This window comes from Meriones unguiculatus, chromosome 1 (genome assembly GCF_030254825.1).
Source record: "Meriones unguiculatus strain TT.TT164.6M chromosome 1, Bangor_MerUng_6.1, whole genome shotgun sequence".
In the NCBI taxonomy this organism is placed as follows: Eukaryota; Metazoa; Chordata; class Mammalia; order Rodentia; family Muridae; genus Meriones; species Meriones unguiculatus.
Window position 1 is genome coordinate 192,707,048 of NC_083349.1, and position 25,169 is coordinate 192,732,216.

A 25,169-nucleotide genomic window follows, 5' to 3' on the forward strand; every position below is an offset into this window, starting at 1 on the left:
TGTCTGCAAGAGCAATGGACACTTTCACCACGGAGCCATCTCTCCAGAGCCTGTAGAACATTTTGCTTGTTTTATTTCTATATTCACTTTGTTTTGTGACTTGGTCTTGTCTGGAGTTAAGCTACTCCAGCCTGGGCCGCACTTGACAGCTCCCTTGACAAAGGTATTGCCTATTTTTCTAGTCCTGGTGATTCAATACCCCACAGAAGCAACTTTCTTTTGGCTCACAGTTCAGAAACATGTCCATTATGACAGGAAAGTCACTGTGACCCAACTCAATGAGTTTGTACCTTGGTGACCGTGAAGCCAAAAATACGTTTAGCCAAGGACCTTAAAGAAGTAAAGAAAGACTCCTCCCCTGTACCAGATGCTGAGTGACAAGACTATTCCTAGGGAGACACAGCACATGCCTACCCACCACAGACAGGACACCAATGTCAGACCAAAGAAAACATACCATCAAAGTCCACCTTGGTGAACCAATGAGTTTTATTGGGGTTACTTACAGGAGTAAGTGAGGGGTTACCTACAGGAGGAGAAATGAAGCAAAGCCCATCCCAGCATGGGTGACAGCTTACAAAACCTGGAACCCTAGAGCACAGTGCACAGCTCGCAGGCAGCTGGACAAGTCGGAGACCGTCCTCTTCAGGTGGCTCGGTTGGTCTGAGCCTTTTTCCAGGCAGCTGGGATGCTTTCGACATGGAGGCTGAGGAGGGTTTGTCTGTGGCAATGGACCTGGGCCATGCTGCTTTCTCTTGATGGCTCAGGAAGCAGAGAGCACTAGTTAGAACCAGGAGCAGATATTTGCCTTCACACCTGCCCCCTGAGACCCACTTCAGTGATGTAGGCCATCTTCCCAAGGGTCCAAAACTTCCCCAAAGAGCACCAGCTGGGGACCCTGTAGTTTGAACACAGTGTTCTTTCTGTTAGGAAACACAGGAAATGTAAAGGTTACACTCGGGTCCACAAATCACACCATGAGATCGGTTCCACGTGGGAGGTTTATTAGGGGAAGGGAGTTACAGAGAGGGAGATAGAGGGAGAGAGAAAGAGAGAGAGACACAGAGAGAGAGAGAGACAGAGCCAGAGAGAGGAAGAGGAAGGAGAGAGAAAGGGGAGGGCCCCAGTTCTCTTATAGGGTGACCCAGGGACATGCGCAGGTAGTTCTAGGTGATCAGCAGGTGGTCTAGGTGTCTTCACAACTGCCTGATAACCGGTCTATCAGGTCCCTTGGGGCTGGCCATAGAAGTGCCTGCTTACTGATCCCAACATTCCTCCCTTTTTCTATAATTAAAAATAGGGAGCTTGGGCTGCCTTTTATAAGGTAAGTTAAAGTATGTAAATTTAGGCTCATTGGAAGCAGCTCTTGGTTGTCATGCAAGAGGTTGAGAGAGAGGGGAATTATAGCAACAAATGGTCAGGTTGTAAGGTTAAGAATAAGAGAAGTCTCTGCCCTGGAAAATTTAGGGCAGAGGGTTTGGGGTAGAGGGTTGTCAACAGAGAGAGTTGCCAGCCATGCAAGGCAGCGGGTAGGGACTGGGGAACACTGGGAGAACCTGGAGCTGCCTGTCCTGGTCCTGAAGCACACCACTTCAGCCTTTTGTTAACAACAAGTGGATAACAGGCATAGATTCTCTTCTGGCTACTTCCTGCTGACACTGGGGGCGATGTAGGGAGGTCAAAAGGCTGAAGTGTCGACCAAGTCCAGGAAGAATAGGCTGCTTTGATGCTTTTCCAGGTCTGTGAGAACACCCATGGCTGGGAGGGAAGGGGCAGGTCCAGCTTGTTGGAAGTCTGTAAGGTCAGAGCCGAACACCTGTATCTTGTTGGAAGTCTGTGAGGTTGGAGTTGAACACCTGTAGCTGCTTTAGCGCTGTTGTGGCTGTAGGAAACATCTGTGTCTGGCAGGACACTGAAACACAGAGAAAATCCTGTAGGTAGGCATTGAAAGGTTTGGATCGATGAGGTTTGTACATAGGAACCTCTGTCTACCTAGACGGGACTTTATTTACCCAATCACTGGCAATATTAAAGAAGGCTTTGGTTTTGATCTGTTATTGAGGTGAGATTTGGTTACAGGAGCGTGTAAACTTAGAGGCCCTGGTGCCAGCTGGCACTAGGTGTAGAAACCTGAAATTCTCCAGCCTGTCTGGAGGGACGGGCGTCTGGGCATCTCCCATTGGGGGCAGAGAAGTCCCTATGTAGGGATGTGGTTATGGGTGTTATCCATTGGGAGCCGAAAGAGACGAAGCCTTGTAATGGCGTCCCAGAATAAGGCGAGTCTCTGGAGAGAGCAATCCGGTCTGGCCAATATCTCATCAAATTTTTGGCCAGGGATCAAGGGCTTGGTGCCCCGTGGCACAGCCGAAAGGACGCGTTTTTGCCTAGCTAGGGCTTGGTACAAGAGCACGTAGAGAAAAAAAAACGCATGTAGAAGGCTCCCAAGGGAAAATGAGGAGAAGAACCGTGTGGAAGAGAGGGGACCTTTCCATGAGCAAGCGAGCGAGCACGTGCACGAGCGGGGAGGGGGGGAAGGAACCCGTAGAGGGGGTGTACTGCCCAAGGGAGAGTGTGGCCCTAAAGTGAAAGTCAGCATAGAGGGTCAAACCTAGACAATTAAGGCTACGGCTTGGGGGGAGGGGTGTTCCCCGTCTCAAAAGATAGTAGGAAGTTGCCAGAGCTCTTCAGTGGTCAAGCTTCCCCTACCAAGAAAAGCATGCATGATGAGAAAATGGAGTGAACTCACCATCCAGCCAGTGGTTGTATGCAGTAAATAGCAGTCTGGTAGCCAGGAAAGGAAATCCCAAACCAGGAATTACTTTTAAGTTTTAAGAAAGAGATAAAACCTTAAACATGTCAGTATCATAATTGTACTGGGCATTGAGAAAAGGGCAGTAGACAGACATATGTGTTAACAGCATAAGTACTCTTTTTAAGGCGAACTCTGAAAAGGCAAAAGCCTTTTATGAAATAAAAGGGAAACTTACTTGATTTTAACCTTTAGTATAAGCATAGACAATATGGAGGCTTATAATCTTGAGTTTAGGACTATAATAGTGGAATAGTGGAATGTTTTTGTATTAGAGTCAGATTAATAAATTAGAGTTTTACTGATAAAGGTCAAAACCCTGGACAGTTAATACAACAGTAGCAGAACAACAGGAAGAAATATTAAGCCTTTTTACCTATTTAAGATACCTTAAATCACCTTAGACCTTATAACCTTTATAATTTGCATTTACCAACCTTAAAACATTTTTTTAGAACCTTTAAGTATTTATAAATTGTATTACCAACCTTAAGACACATTTTTGGACTCTCAAATATGTATAACTTGTATTTTTATAACCTAAACTCCTTTTATCCTTAGACCCTACATAAGCTATGTATATATATATATATATATATATATATATATATATATATATATATTTAGTGATATATCTTAAACTGATTAGTGAGCTAACAGTGGATTTAATTATCTGCTCTTTAGTTGCAAAGTTACCATTAACTTAGCATAGCCGTCAAGGTGATCAGAGACCTGAGAAGGATAAGTTATGAGCCAAATAAATAAACCAATTGATGTGCCAATCAAAATGACAGAGATGACTAGTTAGTCCATCACCTAGGCAGTGTCCCTGACTCCTGTGGTCTCATAACGTCATGGGCAGAGGTGGTCCAGCTAGGCACAGAAGATGAGACTGTTTCTGTGGAGAAAGAAATGAGAGAATGGCCTCACCTCACCCTTAGCAACGTGAAACATTGACTCTCCAGGTGTTTTGTCCACAGTTTTGTCCACAGTTTAGGCTGGGCCCTAGCAGTGGGCCAGTTGAGGCAGTGTTGCCCAGTGGTTAGCATACCACAATCCAGAGTCGAAGTCATCTGTTGTTGTGCCCAAATCTTCTCGGAGAGCTACTGCCAGGATTTGTGTCACAATAAGCTTACACAGTTAAAATGCCATATTCAGATCTCTGACAGTTTGAGGGCCAGCGTATCTGAGTCACTGTTTGTTTTTATCATCTGCTCAAAACTGTGTCCTATAAAACAGAATGCTATGATCTCTAATTTTAGCATATTTTTGAGATGTATGTTTTAGAAGTATATATTTTAAGATAAATAGGCAAACTTCATAGTTATCCATCCTAGGCTTAACCTTAAAAAAAAACCTGAACAAAAACACTAGGTAAGGCTCAACTGCAGTATTTAGCATGACTTTAAGTCTGCTCTTTTTGAACTAAAATCAAAGCAAACCTTTTAATCAGATACAGTTCATAGAGAGGCTAGCAAATCTTGCTGCTCCTACCACTTGCATTAAAATTGAACAGTAAAAAGCTTTGCATTTAGCACTAATATGACTGAACATAACTGAGATACCTAAACAAAATGGTGGCAAATATATAGCTCCACCCTCTTTATCTCCGGACCAGCATGGCAGCTGGCCACGTGTAAGTGAACTCAGCTGGAAGCCCTAAACAAATATGGCAGCCAAACTACAGCTTCACGTGCTCTCTATCCCTGAACCATCATGGCGGCTAACCATGTATTAGCATTAGCACAGGCTGTGACTGACAATACCAAACATGGCCATTAGGTGCTGCTGATGATACAGCAAACACTGTGGAGCATTCATAATCCCCCACAACCAAAAGTTCTTAGTGATTAAATAAGTTTTAGAACCAACTGCATAACAGAACAGTACAGAACAATTTTAAACTGTAAGAATTATTTTAGCCATACCAAACCTATCAGCTAGAATTTCTTCCCTTAAAAGAGCATAAAAAAACATTTTGTAATGAGGAATCACCAGCCTTTTAAATGAAGTACAACATATTTTAAAATAGAGTTCTTTCTCAAATTATATTTACCCTCTGGTTATTTTATACATACATTTATTAACCTTCTGCAACATCCTATATCCTTCAGGTTCCTAGCTTTTTTTTTCTGGCTTAACCAGACATGCTTACTTTCTTGCTCTTTCTCTTGCTTTTCAGACAAAATAAAAACTCTCATCAAAATCCTTTTTATCCTAACATGATCCTGCTGGAGCCCAGCGTCTACGATTTGCTTTTTATAGGCTAAGCAAAAACAAGTTACATTACTACAAAGAGAAGTTCTGAAACTGCCAAATTTTTTTAAATAACTTCCCTGTAGCAGATAACATAAAGGTAACAAACTCTAAGGAACTTAGAACAAGTTTTAAGGAACTTGGTGAAATTTCCTCTTTTCTTTGTCTTAAGGTAAAGAACAGGGTGTAAACATGTTTTTTCATAAACAAAGCAGCTTAACAAACAAACAACTCTCCACAAGATACATTTTAAAAACTGCAATTTTCTTAATTAGCACAAACCATATGGATGGGTTTTATTTAGTAAAGCTGGATCATTGTCATACCCAAATGCCTGATAAACTTTAAACATTTTATGGCCTTAAACATTTAAACATTTTTTTTAAAACCCGTTTTTGTAGAAAAACATTACACTTACGGCCGGCATAAAAACCTTTGGGTCGGGTTCCTGGAGTCCTGGGGCCCCAGGACGAGCCCCCAAAATGTTGTGCCCAGTTTACGAACCCCAAAAGACCAGGAACATAAACCCAATGAGAAAATTATAAAGATTATATAAAGCATTTGAAAATATGTGAGTGGAATATAGGAATTAGGATGAGAGCTTTTAAATAGAAGCCTCTTGGGAAAGGGGCTGAGGGATGGCGCGGGAGAGAGGCACACGGGAGGCGGGGCCTCTTTGCCCGAATTAAAGATGGCGCCGGCCACGTGGAAGCCTCTGATGTAACCAAGGTCCCGCCCATTTTTCCCAAAGCCAAGATGGCTGTGCCCAGGCACCAGCCACGTGGAAGCCTCTGATGAAAGCCAAGATGGCTGCGCCCAGGCATTTTTGCGGGAATTTTAAAGTTTGGAAAACTCCCTACCAAGTTTTGAAAAGTCAGTTACGGCGCTGTGTGTCTCTGTGTGTCAGAGCGCTGTCGGCCGCTGGGCAGGGGGCAGGAGGAGTGTGAGGCGGCGGCGGTGGAACTTTATCCGCTGGGTCAAAGGCAGAACTCCTTAGATTTAGTTTAATGGGTAGGAGTTTAGTAGGACAGGAGGAACAGAGAGGAGTTTTAGAGCGAAGGAGAAAGAAAGTTGGGGGGACAGCCTGCGTTTGATAAATTTGTAGTGAAATGGAAAGTGGAGATCTCGGGGTGAATTTGGAGAGGAATAGGTCCCCAGAAGCTCCGGCGTGCTCGGTAAAGCTCACTGGGGTAGCCTATCTCAGCAAACGCACCAATGTTAGGAAATGTGCGAAGAGACGTGCGCCTGTAGAGGTTACACACGGGTCCACAAATCACACCACGAGATCGGTTCCACGTGGGAGGTTTATTAGGGGAAGGGGGTTACAGAGAGGGAGATAGAGGGAGAGAGAAAGAGACACAGAGAGAGAGAGAGACAGAGAGAGGGACAGAGCCAGAGAGAGGAAGAGGAAGAAGAGAGAGAGAAAGGGGAGGGCCCCAGTTCTCTTATAGGGTGACCCAGAGACATTCGCAGGTAGTTCTAGGTGATCAGAAGGTGGTCTAGGTGTCTTCACAACTGCCTGATAACCGGTCTATCAGGTCCCTTGGGGCTGGCCATAGAAGTGCCTCCTTACTGATCCCAACACTTTTGGGAACACTTCACCTCGGCCGCAGCACAGGCATCTTCCTACCCTGCTGCCAGAAACAGGAGCCATTCCCAACTCTGTGAATTCAGCCTGTCTTCCCAGCAGCTCCTTCCCAGCATTTTAGGGGTGGGAGAACACAGATGTGATCAGGACTCAGCTGGCAACTGCAGATTACTAAGCTCTCTTTGTGAAGTTTTATATCCTTTATTTTCCCGTGAGGATTTTCCTTTTGTGACTTCAGATTTTTCCAGCATTTGAAAATTCTAGCCACCTTCTCCTTTCTAATTTTTGTTTCCTCCATTCTGGTACCCATATGCAGGCTTTTGTGTCATTAAATAATTTTATTTCGTAAGAGTAAACTAGTCTGATTTTTCAATCATATAGTAAATCTATTTTACTTTTTATTGTTGTTTGGATTTTTGGTTGTTATTTTTGGGGGTTTTATTTGGTTTGGTTTTTGAGACAGGGTTTCTCTGTGTAGCCCTGGCTATCCTGGAACTCACTCTGTAGACCAGGCTGGCCTCTGCCTCCAAACTGCTGGGATTAAAGGCATGTGGTACCACTGCCCAGCTTGTTGTTGGATTTTTTATTATTTTGAATGTATAGCTGTTTTGCCCGTATATATGTCTGTGTGCCATGTGCACGCGGTGCCCGAGGAGACCAGAAGGCGGCACTGGATCACCTGAGATTGCAGTTACAGAGGGTTTGTGAGTCACCATGAGGGTGCTGAAGATCAAACCTGGGTGTTCTGGAGGAGCAGCCAGCGCTCTTGATGACTAAGCCACCTCTCCAGCCCTGTACTTTATATTGTAAGAACTTCCAGATTACTTTCCAAGTGGTCATGCTATTGTGCAGTTTGGATCCACTCAGCAAACAGGCTGCATTCACAGTCAACAGTCTCAGTAATGTTTAAAGGTTCCGTATCACACACTTGCTTTCTCTCCACCCAAACCCACCTCTCTCTTCTTCCTCTCTCTTCTCTTCTTTGGAGGCATGCTGGCTCAGACTTGCTCCATGGTTGAGGCTGATCTAGAACTCCTGTTTTTCCTGCCTTAACCTTCCAAGTGCTTAGATTACAGCTGATTGCCATCACATCTGGTTTGTGGAGTGCTGGGCATCAAATCCGGGGCTTTATGCTAGCTCCCACCCCATCTTTCCTTTTGTTTTCTTTTGTTTTGAGACAAGGTTTTATTGTGTAGACTGGTGTCTAACTCATTCTATTGCTGTGGAGAGACACCATCAACAAGGCAACTCTTATAAAAGGAAGCTTTTCTAGGTTTTGTTCTGTTTTTCAAAGAAGGGTTTCTCTGTGTAGCCCTGGCTGTCCTGGAACTCACTCTGTAGACCAGGCTGGCCTTGAACTCAGAGATACACCTGCCTCGGCTTCCTTCTCAGCAAAAGGAAGCTTTTAATTGGGACCTTGCATACAGTTTTAGAGGTTTAGTCCATTGTCATCATGATGGGAAGCAAGGTGGCAAACAAGCAGGTGCTGGAGTAACAGCCGAGAGCTAGATCTTGATCCTTAGACAAAGATGTGGAAAGAAAGACTAGGCCTGCCATCAGCTTTTGAAATCTCTAAACCACCCCAATGACACACTTCCTCCAACAAGCCACATCCCCTAATCCTAATCCTATCAGAGTACCATTCCCTGGTGACTACACCTTCAAGTATATAAACCACTTACTCAAACACAAGTGGGCTGTTCTGAAACTGTCTAAATAGGTCAAGCTTGCCTCAAACTTGCATCCCCACAGTTGGGGACAGAGACAAGGGTACTGCTATGAGCTTGATGCCAGCCTGGGCTACAGAATAAGATCACCACCACCACCAAAACAAAAACAAAAAAACAAAAAAGTATTACTGTCGTTAATATAATTTATGTTTTCCTTGGCATTAAAGTCTTTCTGACACTTTAAATCTAGCATTTTCTCTGTTATTGCCATTTCTGCTGTATTCTTTGCAATTTACTAAATAAACTTGTTTTCTCTAATAAAAAGGGGCAAGATCTAGCAAGATTCCGTGATTAACAACACAGTCTGCTCTTGCAGAGGACCAGGGTTTGATTCCCTGCACCCACATAGTGGCTCACAACTATCCCCAACCTTAATTCCATTGATCCAGAATATCCAATGCCCTATTCTGACTTCGACGGGCACTGGGCACATGCTTGGTACACAGACACACATGCAGAAAAATACTCATCCACATAAAATAAGATAAATCTAAATAAAAAAAAAAGTGGGACACTGCAAAATGACTCAGTAAGTACAAGATGACTCATAAGGTGGCAAGAACCTGCCACCAAGCCTGAGAGCCTGAGTTTGATTTCCAGGACCATACAGTGGAAGGAGAGAATTACCCCCAAAAGTTCTCCTCTGACTTGCACATGTGTGATACGGCATGAGTGCGCATACACACACAGAGAGAGAATAGAAATTTAAACCCTGTTTGACACAGGCCACATATGGCTGACCTCAGACCCACTACAGAACAGGGCCAGCCTTGAACTGCTTCCAGCCTCCACGTGCTGAGATTAGAAGTATGTGCCATCAGGCCTGGCTTTTTTCCTGTTGATAAACTTTTGGGTTGTTACCAATTTCAGGTCATTACGAATAATGTTTCTTGATTGTGGTAATCAAGTATTTGTAGAAACACATGTTTTCATTCCTGTGGGGCTGATAACGAGGCATGACATTGTTAGGTTACTAGGTAAGTATATATTTAATTTTCCCTGGCTAAATAGCTATTACCCTTTTACCTACTTTTAAACTGGGTCATTTGGAGAGAGAGCTCAAGAGCGCACATGTGCTGGGTTTTGAACGCATGGCCTTGAGCATGCTAAGTCTGTACTCTACCACTAAGCTATAGCTTAACCTCTTTGCTTTGCTGTTGAGTTGAAAGGGTTCGTTTTTTGCTTTCTCTCTTTTTTAAGACAGGGTTTTACTATGTAAACCAGGCTGGCCATGAACCTTCAAAAATCCTTCTGATCTGGTCTTTCCTGTGCTGGGATTACAGGGAAGAGCTGCTATGCCCAACTCTGTAAGAACTCAATCTACTGCAGGTGGGGGTACTGCACCCCTTTAATCCCACCACTCGGGAGGCAGAGGCAGGCAGATCTCTGAGTTCAAGGCCAGCCTGGTCTACAGAGTTCCAGGATAGCCAGCGCTATGCAGAGAAACCCTGTCTCAGAAAAAAAAAAAAAAAATCTGCATAACAGCCCATTAACAGATACAAAATATGCTTTTTTTTTTTAAAACTTGTGGCAATCCTCTGCTTCAGCCACTCAGTGCTAGGATTATAGGTGTGAATCATCATATCTGATTGGATCGTTGTTGTTGTTGGTTTTATATGTTGTATCTAGGAAATATTTCATCAAAATTAATTTTCCTATTCTTCTAGGGAGTTTGCTATCACTAGAACAAGATATCAATATTACTTACTTTGGATCTGTGGTCTTTGTAGTTCATTGCTGTGCACGATGGGAAGGTGACGCCTATGTTTAAAGGCTGGCATGGAGCTATTTCTTAGTATTTATCATTTTGGCATATAGATAAGCTGTCCTGGCACTATTTGTTTAAAATGACTTTAGGGCAGAAAAAGTGTTGTATGAGTCTGCTGACCCATGTTTGATCATTGTAATCCACGTAAAAAACCAGATGAGGTGGTGCTCACCTATAATCCCATGACTCCTACGGTGAGATGCGAGGGAGAGACAAGAGAATCAGCCAGAAGCTCTAGGCACAACTAACTGACCTTCACAGGCACAGCCAGACACAGCAAGAGAGACACAAGAGAGAGATATCCTGCCTCAAAATCAAGGAGGAAGAATGGGCTTGTCTTCTGATTTCCACAGTGTCCTGACATAAACGCCCCACACCATCTCTCTCTCTGTCACACACACATACACACACACACACACACACACACACACACACCACGCTCAAAATAAACAAAAAATCTTAAGGCACTTCCTCCTCATTCATTAAATTGTTGTTTCCAGCTCCAGCTCTCAGAAGAAGAAAAGCTCAAGTGCAGGCATCATGGTTTATTGATATTCCAGCTTGTTTCCCTTTTTTCACAAGTTTGTGCCTTATACAAGCTTTTTCTAGTGTGGCACAACCCTGCCACACTAGCACTGAGGAGGCTGGAACTAGAGAGCCAAAAGTTCAAGGCCAGCCTAGCCTATCTAATGAGAGACCCTTTCCTACACAGTGACACCCATTTTGGGAAGTGGGAGGAGCAAACCTAGAACCTCACACATGATAGAGGAGCACTCTACCACTGCCCCACATCCTCGTTCCAAATGTTTGCTGGTTTTCTCCACGTACCCCTGGCTGTACTGAACCATGCTCTGTAGATCAGGTTGTCCTCAAACTCAGAGAGATCTCCCTCCTGAGTGCTAGAATCAGAGCTGTGTGCCTTCACCACCCAGCCAAATTTTTTGCTGTTCTATTAGGTATTTATATGAAATTTTTCTCTATTCAATGTGTCTGCCTATGGCTAGATAAAAAATAAATGGCTTATTATTTTCAAAATTCGATGAGTGTCTTAGTTGCTTTTCCATTGCCATATCAAAAGACCGTGACCAAGGCAACTTATAGAGGAAAGTGCGTAATTCGGGAGATTACAGTTTCAGAAGGTAACTATATTGTGGTGGGGAACATGGCAGTCAGTCAGGCATCGTACTGGCACAGTAGCTGAGAGCTTACAGCCGCTCGCTCTACAAGCCCAGGGCATAGGGAGAGAGCTAACTGGAAAACGGCATGGGCTTTTGAAACCTCAAAGTCCGTCCCTAGTGACACACCTCCTTCAACAAAGCTACGTTTCATAATCCTTCTCAAATAGTCCCATCAGCTAAACATTCAAATATATGAACTCATGAAAGCCATCGATACCATCACACTGAGTACTGTGTGGCCCATGTAACCCCTTTTCCGAAAAAGAAACTCCATCTTAAGGGTAAATGACATAGGCATATACTCAAAAGGGAGAAAAACCTACAAAAATGTGTCTCGACCACTCACTCTGGTAATACATAACCATCACCCCTAGCAATGGCTCATCAGTGACTACCTGAAGTTTTCCCAGGTGATCTTAGAATAGGATGAGTAAAACAATCACAGTTTGGCCCTCCAGACACCTGATATTTTCTAAATGTCAATCAATCATGGAACTGCCAAGCTGGAATTCCCTGAAGCTTGCTGTAATCCTAAATATAAACCCCTCTCTCCCTGAACTCAGGGCTCTCCAGTGACAGTGTGGGCCCCAGCTCGGGCTTGTAACAAAGACCCTACTGCATTTGCATCGGAATGGGATCCTTGGTGATTTTGGGGGTCGGCTCGGGCATAACAGGTACTATCAACTCATGTCTGAGATTTTTGTTTGTTCTGTTCTGTGTGATCTTTGCCCAAGACTTTATACATTTCTCTCTCTCTCTCTCTGGGTGCATGTGTGTGTGTCTGTGTGTGTAGGAGGGCAGGGTCTTACTCTGTATCCCTGAGGACTGGAACTCACTATGGCATTTGTTGTGTGATAAAACTCTTCCCGGGAGACACAATACACATCCACTCACCCCAGACAGAACAACGTATAGGTGAGTCCAACTTGGTGAACCCCAATGAGTTTTATTGGCGTTACATACAGGGTTATTGGTTACTTACAGAAGCAGAAATGACTCAAAGACAGCTACATCACCAAAGCCCACCCCAGCATGGGTGACAGCTCCCAAAGCTGGGAACCTGCAGCACACTGCACAGCCTGCAGGCAAATCAACAGATTAAAAAGTGTTCTTTCCAAGTCACTCCACTCTAAAGCTCTTCCAGGCCGCTCAGCTGGTTTCTGCTTCTCCCAGGCAGCTGGTCTGCTCTCACAGTCTTCTTTGCAGCTCAGCTTCCTTTCTCTGGGAGGGACTCTTATCAGCTTTTATTGTTTACTTTGGCAAGGAGGGGCCTAGTGAATCTGGTTACTTTCAGGGACTTCCTGGAGCTATTTTGAATGTTTGCCTTCCTTCTTAAGGAGCTTCCTGAATGATAGAATATTTTAATCTCAGAGGAAATTGTTACTCAGCAGCACACTGCCATCCTGCTGAGAAGTCGCTTTTTTTGTGTTCTTTCATCAAGCCTGGACACTTATCAAACCCACTTTACTTACTTACTTTTGTCTTTCCTGAATATGTTTATTGCATTTTATTTGTTCGATTTTTGAGACAGGCTTTGGACATGTAGCTCAAGATTGCCTTGTGACTGGTGATCCTTTTGTCTGGGTCTCCTGAATACTAAGTTTCTTCTGAGTGCCTGTAAATTGTTGCAACTCTGAGGGAAAGTGTTCCCCCAGTGGAAGTGTTGCAGCTCTGAAGGGAAAGGTATCCAGGCAGTCAGGAACCAAGGAGTACTGCAAAGTCACTCCACACAGCAAACCTCCTACAAGGGATTTATTGTGTCTTCACAGGAGAGTGGCTGCCTCTTGCCTGGGTGGGAAGCAATGGAGAACGGGCAGGACATAGGCTCGAGATAGGGTTTGTGGAGAACGGGCAGGGCGTAGGCTTGAGACAGGGTTTGTTGGTGTGTGTGTGTTCGCATGTGCCATGAGCCCAGGGATTGGTGAGTTTTTGAGCTCAGAGATTGATGGGTTTTCAAAAACAGGAAATGAGCCTGGACTTCTTAATCCTGCAGTGCCATCACGCACAAAGGACTCACTGCATTGGAAAAGGACCTTTCGCTGGAAGCAGTGGCAAATGCTTATGATCCAAGCTACTTGGGAGGCTGAGGAAGAAAGATCGAAAATTCAAGGCTGAAAGGGTTAGACTAACTTTGTAACCTATATGTCTTCTAAAGCCTATAGTTTTGAGTTTTAGGTCCAGGTTAAGCTAAAGCCTCTTAGTACCTTTCCAGAGAGTGAAGGAATGTGACCCTATCTGTGAGGACAGATATAAAAAAAGGGCTGACCTTCACTCAGCAAAAGAAGGACCAGACCCTTGTCCTTGAGATAGCATTTCTTAGCAACGAACCTAGACTTCTTCTGAGTAGCTTTTGACCTCCAGCCAAGAGCCCGCAGCCCTAATCTTCAAGGATGAGCTAACCACCCCCACCTTAAAGTGCAGCTGCATCCACACTTGGCAGGACTGGCCAAGCTTGAGCACCTAAGACTAACCAGTTATCTGACTTTATAGCTTCCTCATCCAATCCTAAATTGCCAAAACTAAAACTTCAAATTTCCTGCAATTTTTCTTTTAAAAACCTAAAGGCCTTTGTCTCCCAGTGCCACTCTTTGCTGACCAGCAAGGGTGACCCCGTTGTACAATGGTTAATAAACCTCTTGCTTTTGCAACGAGTCTTGGTCTGGGGGAGTTTCTGGGAAGGGCGAGATTGAACTCCTGAGCTGTGAGACCCCAGGTCTTACAAGGCCAGTCTGGGATACAGAGCAGGACCATGTCTCAAAATAAAAATTTAAAGCCAAGTGGTGGTAGCTCATTCTTTGAATCTCAGCACTCGGGGGGGGGGGGGGGCAGAGGTAAATGGTGGCGCACACCGGTAGGATTTGCTGAAGGAGGCAGAGGCAGGAGCCTATCTAGACGGGGAGACCCCGCTTCCCAAGGAACAGCGAGACCAGCCTTCGGATGCAAACCGCAAGAGGTTTATTTTGATACACGGGTACCCAGGGCGACCAAGCCTATCGGAGGACTTGCGCGCCTCTTGGTTGGGGTGACGGGTTTTTATAGGGCTCGGGAGCAGGAGGCGCGGTTACAGAAGCGAGAAGCATAGTTACAGGGGTCTGATTGGGTGGTTTGAACAAAGCCGTAGTTAAGTCACGTACCCAGAACAGGGAAGGCGGGAAGGCAGATTGTGAGCCCAGTCACGTACCCACCCGGAACCGGAAGGCGGGAAAGAATGCAGCGAGGTAGCTCTTGCTATACCGCGCCTACTCTACATAGTGTTAACAATCGCTGCTTATCTTTTGGTCTTTCATGTCAATTCCACGTGTGGCTCACAACCGTCTGTAACTCCAGCTCCGGGGGGTCTGCTGGCCTTTTGCCAGCCTCAGGTCCCAGGCACTCCTGGGGTGCACATTCACACATACAGGCAAAACACATACACAGAAAATTAAAATAACTCTGTAAAAACCTCTTCTGCTCTGCCATCTGGCTTGGCCACCCTTCTAATGGAGTCAGAAGCCTCAGACACTACTGATTAAAATTCCCTTCTGAGACAATGTGCGTTCTTTTGAGAGACGGAACTATCAACGATGTCAAAGACAATAAATCAAATGTGCCTACATAGGACTAAAACAATCCACAACTTTGGGTTTTTGACACTCCCTTCTCATTCCCAAATATAAACAATACCACTCATAAATCCACCTTACAATTTTGTTTACAAAAGGAAAATATTTACCCCTTAAACCTTGTTGTAAATTACAATATCTGATCAGTAACTTAGAAAGTTGCAGGATCCTAAATAGCCATTGCGAACATACTTAAGCTCAAGTCTCCTTTGAGAAGCCCACAACCACACTCAGGCTTGGGGGGAACTCTTCTTCTTAAGCATCCTTAAGTCTACATTGTAATCTCTCAATAAACTCCAACTCTGCTTCTGTAAGACCTGGGGTCTCACAGCTCAGGAGTTCAAGATCGTGCCCTGCTGGGTGTGCATTGTTATGCCACAGACGCTCAAGTGCCTGAGCACCGCCTGCCCAAGCTCCAGCCCCAGTGCAGTCGGCTCCACACATCTCCCCAGCCACCCGAAAGCACTCCCTCCTTGGCTCCCTCAGGAGGGACAGCGCACTGCTAGGTATCACCTGCCATGCAGCTTTGAGCACTCCTAGGCAGAGAACTAGTTCTAATTTTAACTGTCCTCTGTCCGAATTTTTATCAGTCCAAGTCTACAAAAAAACAGACACAGAAAAATACATACATACACAAGAAACACAGGATTTAAATTGCTGGGGGAGCAGAATCTCTCTGTTTCCTCCTTGTTCACAGAAAGGGGCAAGCTGAGAGTCCTACAGGATGTCCCATGGCCTCAGCATTAATGACATGTCTGTCTGCCTTAATGAGACCATTCCAGGCAAGTGGCCTCGAACCACTTAGGGGACTCGAACCCCTTCTACAGATGCTCTTGAGCTAGACCATCTCTCTGTCAAAAAAGTCAGAGAGGCAACAACAACAGAAACACAAAGAATCAGGCAAGTAATCAAACAAGGACGCCCTTGTGAGTGGTACTAAAAGGGTTAGACTAACTTTGTAACCTATATGTCTTCTATAGCCTATAGTTTTGAGTTTTAGGTCCAGGTTAAGCTAAAGCCTCTTAGTACCTTTCCAGAGAGTGAAGAAATGTGACCCTATCTGTGAGGACAGATATAAAAAAAGGGGCAAGCAAACAATGACCTTCACTCAGCAAAAGAAGGACCAGACCCTTGTCCTTGAGATAGGGTTTCTTAGCAACGAACCTAGCCTTCTTCTGAGTAGCTTTTGACCTCCAGCCAAGAGCCCGCAGCCCTAATCTTCAAGGATGAGCTAACCACCCCCACCTTCAATTGCAGCTGTATCCACACTTGGCAGGACTGGCCAAGCTTGAGCACCTAAGACTAACCAATTATCTTACTTTATAGCTTCCTCATCCAATCCTAAATTGCCAAAACTAAAACTTCAAATCTCCCGCAATTTTTCTTTTAAAAACCTAAAGGCCTTTGTCTCCCAGTGCCACTCTTTGCTGACCAGCAAGGGTGACCCCATTGTACAATGGTTAATAATAAACCTCTTGCTTTTGCAACGAGTCTTGGTCTGGGGGAGTTTCTGGGAAGGGCACGATTGAACTCCTGAGCTGTGAGACCCCAGGTCTTACAGTACCACAGTGCTCTGATAGAACGGCTGCCTGGTGGCGGTCGTTCTCTATGAAGATCAGACGGGAGGAGGACAGTCTCAGATCCAACCTCCCAAACGGAACCTGGAGTGTCCCCCAGTTCCCAGTAAAGTGATATTCTGACATATCTGTCTATCGCAATGACTGATCAGATGACCAAAAAGGTCCAGATAGGCGCCTAAACTGAAACAGATTGGTACCACAGAAATCTGATTGAGAGGCTGCCTAATGGCGGCCATCTCTGACAAGAAACAGATTGGTAAGACAGAAACAGACTAACCTGTTCCATGCTCGACCTCCAAGTTCAGTCTGATGAGGGTTGGGGAAGGGGCACACCCTTTCCTGGCCAAACGCACCAAAAATATAAGACCTGGGTGGGGTCTCACAGCTCAGGAATTCAAGATCATCGTGCCCTTCCCAGAAACTCCCCCAGACCAAGACTTGTTGCAAAAGCAAGAGGTTTATTAACCATTGCACAATGGGGTCACCCCTGCCGGTCAGCAAAGGGTGGCACCGGGAGACAAAGGCCTTTAGGTTTTTAAAAGAAAAATTGCGGGAAATTTGAAGTTGCAGTTTTGGCAATTTAGGATTGGATGAGGAAGCTATAAAGTCAGATAACTGGTTAGTCTTAGGTGTTTAAGCTTGGCCAGTCCTGCCAAGTGTGGATGCAGCTGCAATTGAAGGTGGGGTGGTTAGCTCATCCTTGAAGATTTGGCTGGAGGTCAGGAGCTACTCAGAAGAAGGATTGAGGCCATCTGGGTTTGTTGCTAAGAAACAGTATCTTGAAGATGGGATCTGGTCGTTCTTTTTGCTGAGTGAAGGTCATTGCTTGCTTGCTTTGTTTTTATATCTGTCCTCACAGATATAAAATGGATATTCCTCCATTCTCTGGAAAGGGACTAAGAGGCTTTAGCTTAACCTGGACCTAAAACTCAAAACTATAGGTTTTTAAAGACATATAGGTTACAAAGTTAGCCTAACCCTTTCACTTCTTCATATTGATTTATCCTGACATTCTTTTCTGTGGTAAAGGCAAGAATCTAAGGTTTGCTTGAGAAGAGGTCCCTAAGGCCAAATGGAACTTCTCAGGTTGCTGGGGACAGCAGCAGGCAGCGGTGCCTCAGCCTGCCACTGCCGGTAGCTGCAAAACAGCTGAAAGAACAAAAAGAAACCAGCAATGCCCCAAGCCCATCGCTGGAGTTCATTTGAGGCTTAGGTGTAGAGAGGGCAAGCAAGATGCATACCTGGGCTGAGAAGGTGGCTCAGCGGGTAAATGGCTTACCCATGTATGAATCTGGGTATGCATGTCTGTAATCCTAGCACTCTGGAGGCAGAGGCAGGTGGATCACTGAGTTCAAGACCAGCCTGGTCTACAGAGTGAGTTCTAGGACAACCAAAGATACACAGAGAAACCCTGATCCAAAAGAAAGAAAAGAAGAAAAAAACAACCTGAGTCAGAATCTGCAGAACCAGCGTGTATCTGTAGACCCAGTGCTCTACACTGGGGGAGACTGGGAAAACCTGGAAGCTTGCAGCCAGCAGCAAATAACAAAGGGGCCCCATCTCAGCAAGGTGAGGATCAACATCAGAAATTGTCCTCTAACCTTCACACAAATGATGTGACACATATGTGCCCAAACACACACACATCACACATACACACACATCACACAAACACATACACACATCACACACACATATCATATATACCTACACACACATATGTATACACACATACCCACAAACATGTCATATACACACAACACACACACTTATCACATAAATATCACACATACATGCACAAAAAACACACACACATCATACATGTACACACACCCATACACACATCACATACACCTACATACATTCACATACTCATACACACACCACAGACACCTACACACACTCATACACCTACACATACACACATCACATACACACATATCCACAAACATAGCATAAACACATCACACATGCTCATACACACATATCACACACATACACATACATTTATCACACACATCATACACACCCAACTTAAAGAAGCAGAAAGAGGAGAAGGAGATGGGCGAGAAAGAGGCAGCATAGCCAGCAGTCCCAGTCTGGTGTGGTCCAATCTGTCATTGACCCGTCATTTTCCTGGCTCCAGTCTCTCCTATAAATAGTGTGACAAGTTCTCAGACTAAGTGAAACCTCTTTGAGGAAGACCAGCTCCCTCCTTTGACTGATATCAGGCTGCAGCCTTTTCCTTCTCCCAGCTCGGGAATCCTGGGCAATTCCAATTTCTTGGTGTCCACTGTTTCATTACCTGAATAGTGTAAAGGTGAGGCCCAAGTGTCCCTCTAAAATATTCCTGCCTGTATGCTACAGGGCCTGCAAGGGAAGGAAAGTTCCTGACTTCAGAAGTGACCAGCCTGCCTAGGACACCTCATACAAGTACAATAGTCTGAGGTCTGTGCAAGCCAGAGCTTCATAATCAAGGGTCAATCATGTTTAATGAATGCAGATTCATTTAAAATTTTAAATTAATAAACTATTCAGGAAGAGTATTTTTGTATTTGAGTATATGACACAAAATCCAGGTAGCTCTCCCAGTCTTCCTATCCTATACAGATGTGTAACCTCTGCACATTCATTATTTTTTCCAATTCTGTGTTCTAGACTTGGCTCTGCACCAAGGCCCAGCACTGCCCCAAACACTTTCAGCTCAGTGAAGTATACAGATCAGCCTGGGGCAGCGGGATGTGGGGAATATTCCTGGATGGAGCTGAGTGATCCCAGGTGGCCGAGTGCAGGTTCTGGCTGGTTGGGTTCTTCTCCTAGTTTGCTTTCTGTTGCTGTGATAAGCACTGTGACCAAAAACAACTAGGAAATGATTCATATCATCTTATTTACACTTTCAGATCACAGCCCACCACGAAGGGAAGTCGGGGCAGGAACCTGAGCGGAAATCTTGGAAGAACTTGGTTTCCTGGCCATCTCCCTCTGGATCCTGCTTTTCAAGCTTTCTTAAACTATCCAGCAACATAGCCAGCCCGGGATGGCACCACCCACAGTGAGCAGGGGCCCTTCTCCACCAATCAACAGTCAAGACAGTTTCCTACATACATGGCCACTGGCCAATCTGCGCTGGGCTATCCATCAGTTGAGACCCCTTCTTCACAAATGATTCTTGATGGTCTTTACTTGACAGTAAAAACTAGGACAATTCTGAAGGAGCTACGGATGTTAGTTAAGAAAGCAGTGGGGGCAGGAGAGGAGTGTGTGTGTGTGTGTGTGTGTGTGTGTGTGTGTGTGTGTGTGTGTTGAGGACTGGTCAAACAGCATGTCACACCCAAGAGCTCCCTGATTGAAGACTGGACCTTTAGCAGATGACTTCACCTCTCCCAGCTTCCGTTTACTCACTGGGGAAAGTGACTGGCAACAGTACCCATCTCACAGGGTGACAGATGAACTCCAGTCCTGTGCATCAAGAGGAAGATGGATCAGAATATTTCCAGTAAATGCTGTGCTCTGTGCAAAGGAGGGCTAGCTGGAGGAGCTAGAAGAAGAGTTATAAGTAGAACAGAGTGCAGTGGGTGAGAAAGTCCAGTGAGACAAGGACTGGGGCAGTGGAGAGACCCAAGAAGAGGCCAATAAGAGCATTTTCTCCTCCCATGAACTCAAAGAGAGCCACAGACACAAGCTTTCCTAACACCTCTGGGTTTCTTAGCAGTCCCATAGCTTCCAGGGCATAGGGGGCGATTGCCTATCTTCTGGCTCAAACTTCACTGGGAGGGTTGTGATCCTTTAGAGACCTTGCTGCCCAACATTTGCAGGGAAGCCAGCTTGCTGAAGAGCACACAAAAACTCAACCGTGTTGGCAGCCTTGGGGATAAGAATCTAGGCTCATCTCTGAGGAATGTCCTGGAGGCCAAGTGGAACCCAGAGAAGGAAAAGTGTCCTAGAATGAGGAGTTTTGATATGGAGTGTGCCTGTGGGCAGCACTGAGCAGAGCTCAGCAGAGCTGGGGAGTTAGAGACATAGACAGGACTAAGCTTGAGTGGTGGCCTAGTCAGCCTGAAAGCTGACACAGGGTGAGCTCTGGGCCATTCATATGGAGGATTCACCACTAACCTCTGGCTAGCTCTGTTATCTCTACTCAGAGGCTATGGAGCAGCCAGGGATTTGGGATGGTGACAAAACATATACACAGAAAACATAAATCTTTTTAAAAAATAAATAAAGTAGAGGACCAGCAAAGTGGATTATGGGATAAAGGCACTTACAGCTAAGCCTCAGTACAGTAATCCAGACCCATCTGGTAGTAAGAACCAGCTCCTGCCACATGACCTCCACATGCATGTTATGGCACATGTATGATAAACAAGTCAAAAGAAAGCTATTTTTACAACTAACTGTAATTTTGTTTTGCCTACATGTATGTATATGCACCACAAGTGTGCAGTATACACAAGGGCCAGGAGAGGGCATCAGATCCTTTGGAACCCTAGTTCTTAGGTGGTTGTGTGCTGCCATTTGGGTGATAACGTCAAACCAAGGTGTTCAAACCAAGAGCAGTAAGTGCTCTTAACCACTGAGCCATCTTTTCAGGTTTTTTCTAAGTGAAAGAAAAAAATTTTTAAAGAAACGAGGTGGAGGGAGATAGTGGAAGACAACGGATGTCTTAATCACTGTTCTATTGCTGTCAAGAGACACCATGACCAAAGCAACTCCTATGGAAAAAAAAAAAAAGCATTTAGCAGGGCATGGTAGCACACACTTCTAATCCCAGCTCTCGGGAAGCAGAGGCAGGCGGATCTCTGTGCGTTCAAGGCCAGCCTGGTCTACAAAGCGACCCTAGGACAACTAGGGCTCTGTTACATGAGCATGCTTGTATGTAGGCAGGTGCTAGAGCAGTAGCTGAGAGTTCTACATTCTTATCCTTAGGCACAGAGGCAGAGAGAAAGAGACTGGCCTAGCATGGGCTTCTCAAACCTCAAAGCTCATCCCCAGTGGCACACCTCCTCCAACAAGCCCACACCTACTTCAGCAAGGCTATACCTTCTAATCCCTCTAATCCTTTCAAATAGCACCACTCCCTGGTGACTAAGCATTCAAATATATGAGACTATAGGGGTCATTCTTATTCAAACTACTACACCCAACATTGACCTCCAAACCCGCTGCAAGGGAAAAGGGAAAACTCTCTCTCTCTCACTCTCACTCTCTCTCCCCCCCTCTCTCTCTCTCTCACACACACACACACACACACAGAGAGAGAGAGAGAGAGAGAGAAACAGAGAGAGAGAGAGCCTTCGGTCAGTGATTCCAGAAGCAGCTCCAGAATAAAGCAGAATGACAAAGGAGAGGGACAGCTTTTGCTGTTTAAAGCTAGCTTCTCTAACCACACCTATGCCTGTGTTAAGTAAGGGATTGATGGGGATTTGGAAAATCTCTAGAAAACCACTGGGTGGTGGTGCTGGTTGCCATGGAAACCCTCTATGTTCAGAGAGTTGGAACACACTGCCCCACCCCTGGTTCAAGATGAACATTTTACTTGATTGTGCTAGTGGTCGATGATTTAATCAACATGCTTAGGTAATGAACCACCATGCAACCCAAAAAGACTTAGTTGAGCTAGACATGGTGGCTCCGGCTTGTAATTCTAGCACTTGGGATGCTGAAGCAGAAGCATTACTTTGGGGTGAGGCCAGATTGGGACCCAGCATGAAACCTTGCCTCAAACAACAGCAAAATAACCACCAATGATAACAAACGTTGAAAAAACAGAAACCATCCATCTTCAAGATTAGGCGTTGAAGGATTTTATGAAACTATGGGTGAAAAGTGCATTCCCTCACCAGGCCAAACTCTTGTCCTCAGAGTTCAGTCTCCAGCCCTTCCTTCCTGCCTTCCTTTCTTCCTCCCTCCTCCCTTCCCTCCCTTCTTTGGGGGTCTCTTTATGTAGCCCTGGCTATTCTAGGCACTCTATGTGGATCAGGCTGCTCTTGAACACACAGGAACCTGCCTTCCTGTGCCTCCCCAGTGCTGGGATTAAAGGTGTGCCCTACCATGCCTGGCCACTTTTCTAAGTTTGCGGAACAGAGTCTTAGATACTTTTTTCCTTTGAAAGCCAAGTTAAGCCAACCTCCTGCGCTTGGTGTGTGTTGTCAGCCAGTTTGTGTTAGGCAAGGGGAGGAATCAGAGAGGGGAGATGCAGAACTCCCACTCTGCTTTCATTGCATGTCATGTCAAAGTGACTGAAAGGGAAGCTGAGCCATTTTCTTCCTCTGGCAAAACCCTATTCTGATGTCTTCCTTATTTCTTATAGGCCCGTCAGTCATGCCATTTTGTAAGGTGCCTCCATTTCTGCTGAACTGTGACATTCCACTAGCTACAGTGATTTGCTTTCTAGAACTACATTAACTTCTTCTAGATTCTTGCCTGCCCTGCTCCACTGACCCCAAATACCTGCCAGCCAGGAAAGATGTTATCAATCATCCAGCATTCTTTAACTGAGCACTTGCTGGTTACACCTAGCAACAGCCAAAAGCAAACAAAAAAGAAAGAAAGAAAGAAAGAAAGAAAGAAAGAAAGAAAGAAAGAAAGAAAGAAGGAAGGAAGGAAAGAAAAGAAACTTCTTGCCATGGCAGCCATCTTGCAGTAACTCACCAAGATGACAAACAGAAAGAGAAAGAGGAGGGGCACCCACCATCTGTTCTCTAGGCCTTTCAGGAAACATGGAGTTGTTTGTTCCTTTAGATACATACGAATCTACAAAAAGGGTAATATTGTAGATATCAAGGGAATGGACACTGTTCAGAAAGGAATGCGGCTAAGTGTCACCACGGCAAAACCAGAAGAGTCTACACTGTTACCCAGCATGCCTTGGGCATCATTGTGAACAAGCAGGTTAAGGGCAAGATCCTCGCCAAGAGAATCAGTGTGCACAGTGAGCACATCACTCTCCCTAAGAGCAGGGACAGCTTCCTGAAGCGCGCGAAAGAAGTTCTCATCTCCTTCCCACCCGCTCCCTCCTGGTGCACCTACGCCTGCATGTGTCCAGCCACGGTCCCTCCATGATGATAACAGACTAAGCCTCTGAGACTGCAAGCAAGCCCCAATTAAAGGCTTTCTTTTATAAGACCTGCCTTGGTCATGCATCTCTTCACAGTAGCAGAACAGAGACTAAGACAAACGGTTTAAGATCTTAATTGGCTTTTCGTTTGCTTTCCTAGAGAGAGCTGACATTGTCATTCTGTAACCACTTTGGAGGAAAGGAAGGGGTTCTAAGGAGAGACATTTGTAGCCTTACCTTTGGTCAGACCATTGAGACAGTAGACCCCAAGAAATTGGAATTGCCCAGGAGTAACTAATGCTGACAGAAGAGAAAGGCTGAAGCCTGGTGCCGCCCAGAGAAGACTCGTCTGGTCAGGAAAGAAGTCCCACAGGCCGGCTATGTTGTCAGCCCACCACTGAAAAGGCTGGAGCTGAGACTGGCTGGGTGGATGTGTGGGGCTGCAACCTGACCAGCACTGCTGAGTCACGCACACCTGCAACTTTCTACTTAAATCTAAACCCAATGTCAGGTCCAGAGATGGCCTTGGTGGAGGTCTCCAGACCTCTTTGTTTTTCTCAGCGTGGCCACACTTCTCTGCTATTATGAATCTCTTTGAGTAGCCCATTGAGGATGGCTGTCCCTACCACCATGCTCCTCTCCAGCCCTGACAAACAATTAAGCCAGTGGTGAGTCTATCTCAGCTCAGGGCAAGCCCGGGCTCCCCTCCTCTGTGAGTGGCTGGCTTTGCTTTCATGGTTCTGTTACTGTCCTCAGATCCACAATCCACTGCCTAGTGTCCCTGTATCCCAAACAAACAAACAAACAAACAACAAAACAAAAACCATAAAATAAATGTAGTTATAGTTTGGCCAAACTAGGGAGATATAGATCCTGATTTCTCCCCACCATGCCCCATGGCAGACTTACAATTCATGGAAAATCAGGAGACAAAAGCCAGACCACACCTATGATTTTGCTGCGAATCAGCGATAAAAGATGACTCAGGTCCTCTCCATCCTCGGCATGGGGCTGCATGTTACACTGCTGGGGTGTGTACCCCCCTCTGAGAACCTCAGATTCTTAACTGTAAAAATGAAGCTAACAGTGCTTACCTTGAAGGATGGTTGGGAGGCAGGAGCAAACGGTCTGCCGAGGCCAACGGCCAGATAAGCCCGTGTTGCCTTCCAGCACTTCCTCTCCCTCGCCCCCGTCATGCCAACTTCCTCATCACAGCTCTGCTTCTCCCACCAGGAGAATGGCTTCTCAATAAATTCAAGTGACGTGTGAGATCCCAAGCCCGGATTTACCCTTCAGTGCTCCTAAACTCACGCTGAAGGCCCTAGGTGGGGCTCGCCTTCCTTGAATGTGTCCGCCATTTCTGCCCACACTGGCTGCCTCAAAGTCCACCGATGAGGCTGGAAAACTCCTAGCCGTCACTTGTTGAGCCTACCCAGGTGAAGGTACTTTTGGCCTCCCCCTCTTCTAGGAATCTGGAGGGACAGAAGGCAATCTGCTGGCCCTCCAGCACCCAGGGGCCTGCTATGTAGGCTAGCAGGTAAAAGGTCACCACCTAATCTCAGCAAATAATGAGCCACCGGGAGAACAGACCACAGCAGCAA

The 25,169-nt window shown here is 45.5% G+C and overlaps 1 long non-coding RNA gene across 1 annotated transcript; it reads right to left on the reverse strand.

The window, feature by feature from the left end:
- Positions 1-471: 471 nt before the first annotated feature.
- On the reverse strand, positions 472-24,774 carry LOC132649864 (uncharacterized). Its single transcript, XR_009588373.1, has 2 exons — positions 24,663-24,774; positions 472-1,912 (listed from the first exon to the last, which is right to left on the reverse strand). It is a non-coding gene; the product is annotated as an uncharacterized LOC132649864 (long non-coding RNA).
- Positions 24,775-25,169: the final 395 nt, after the last annotated feature.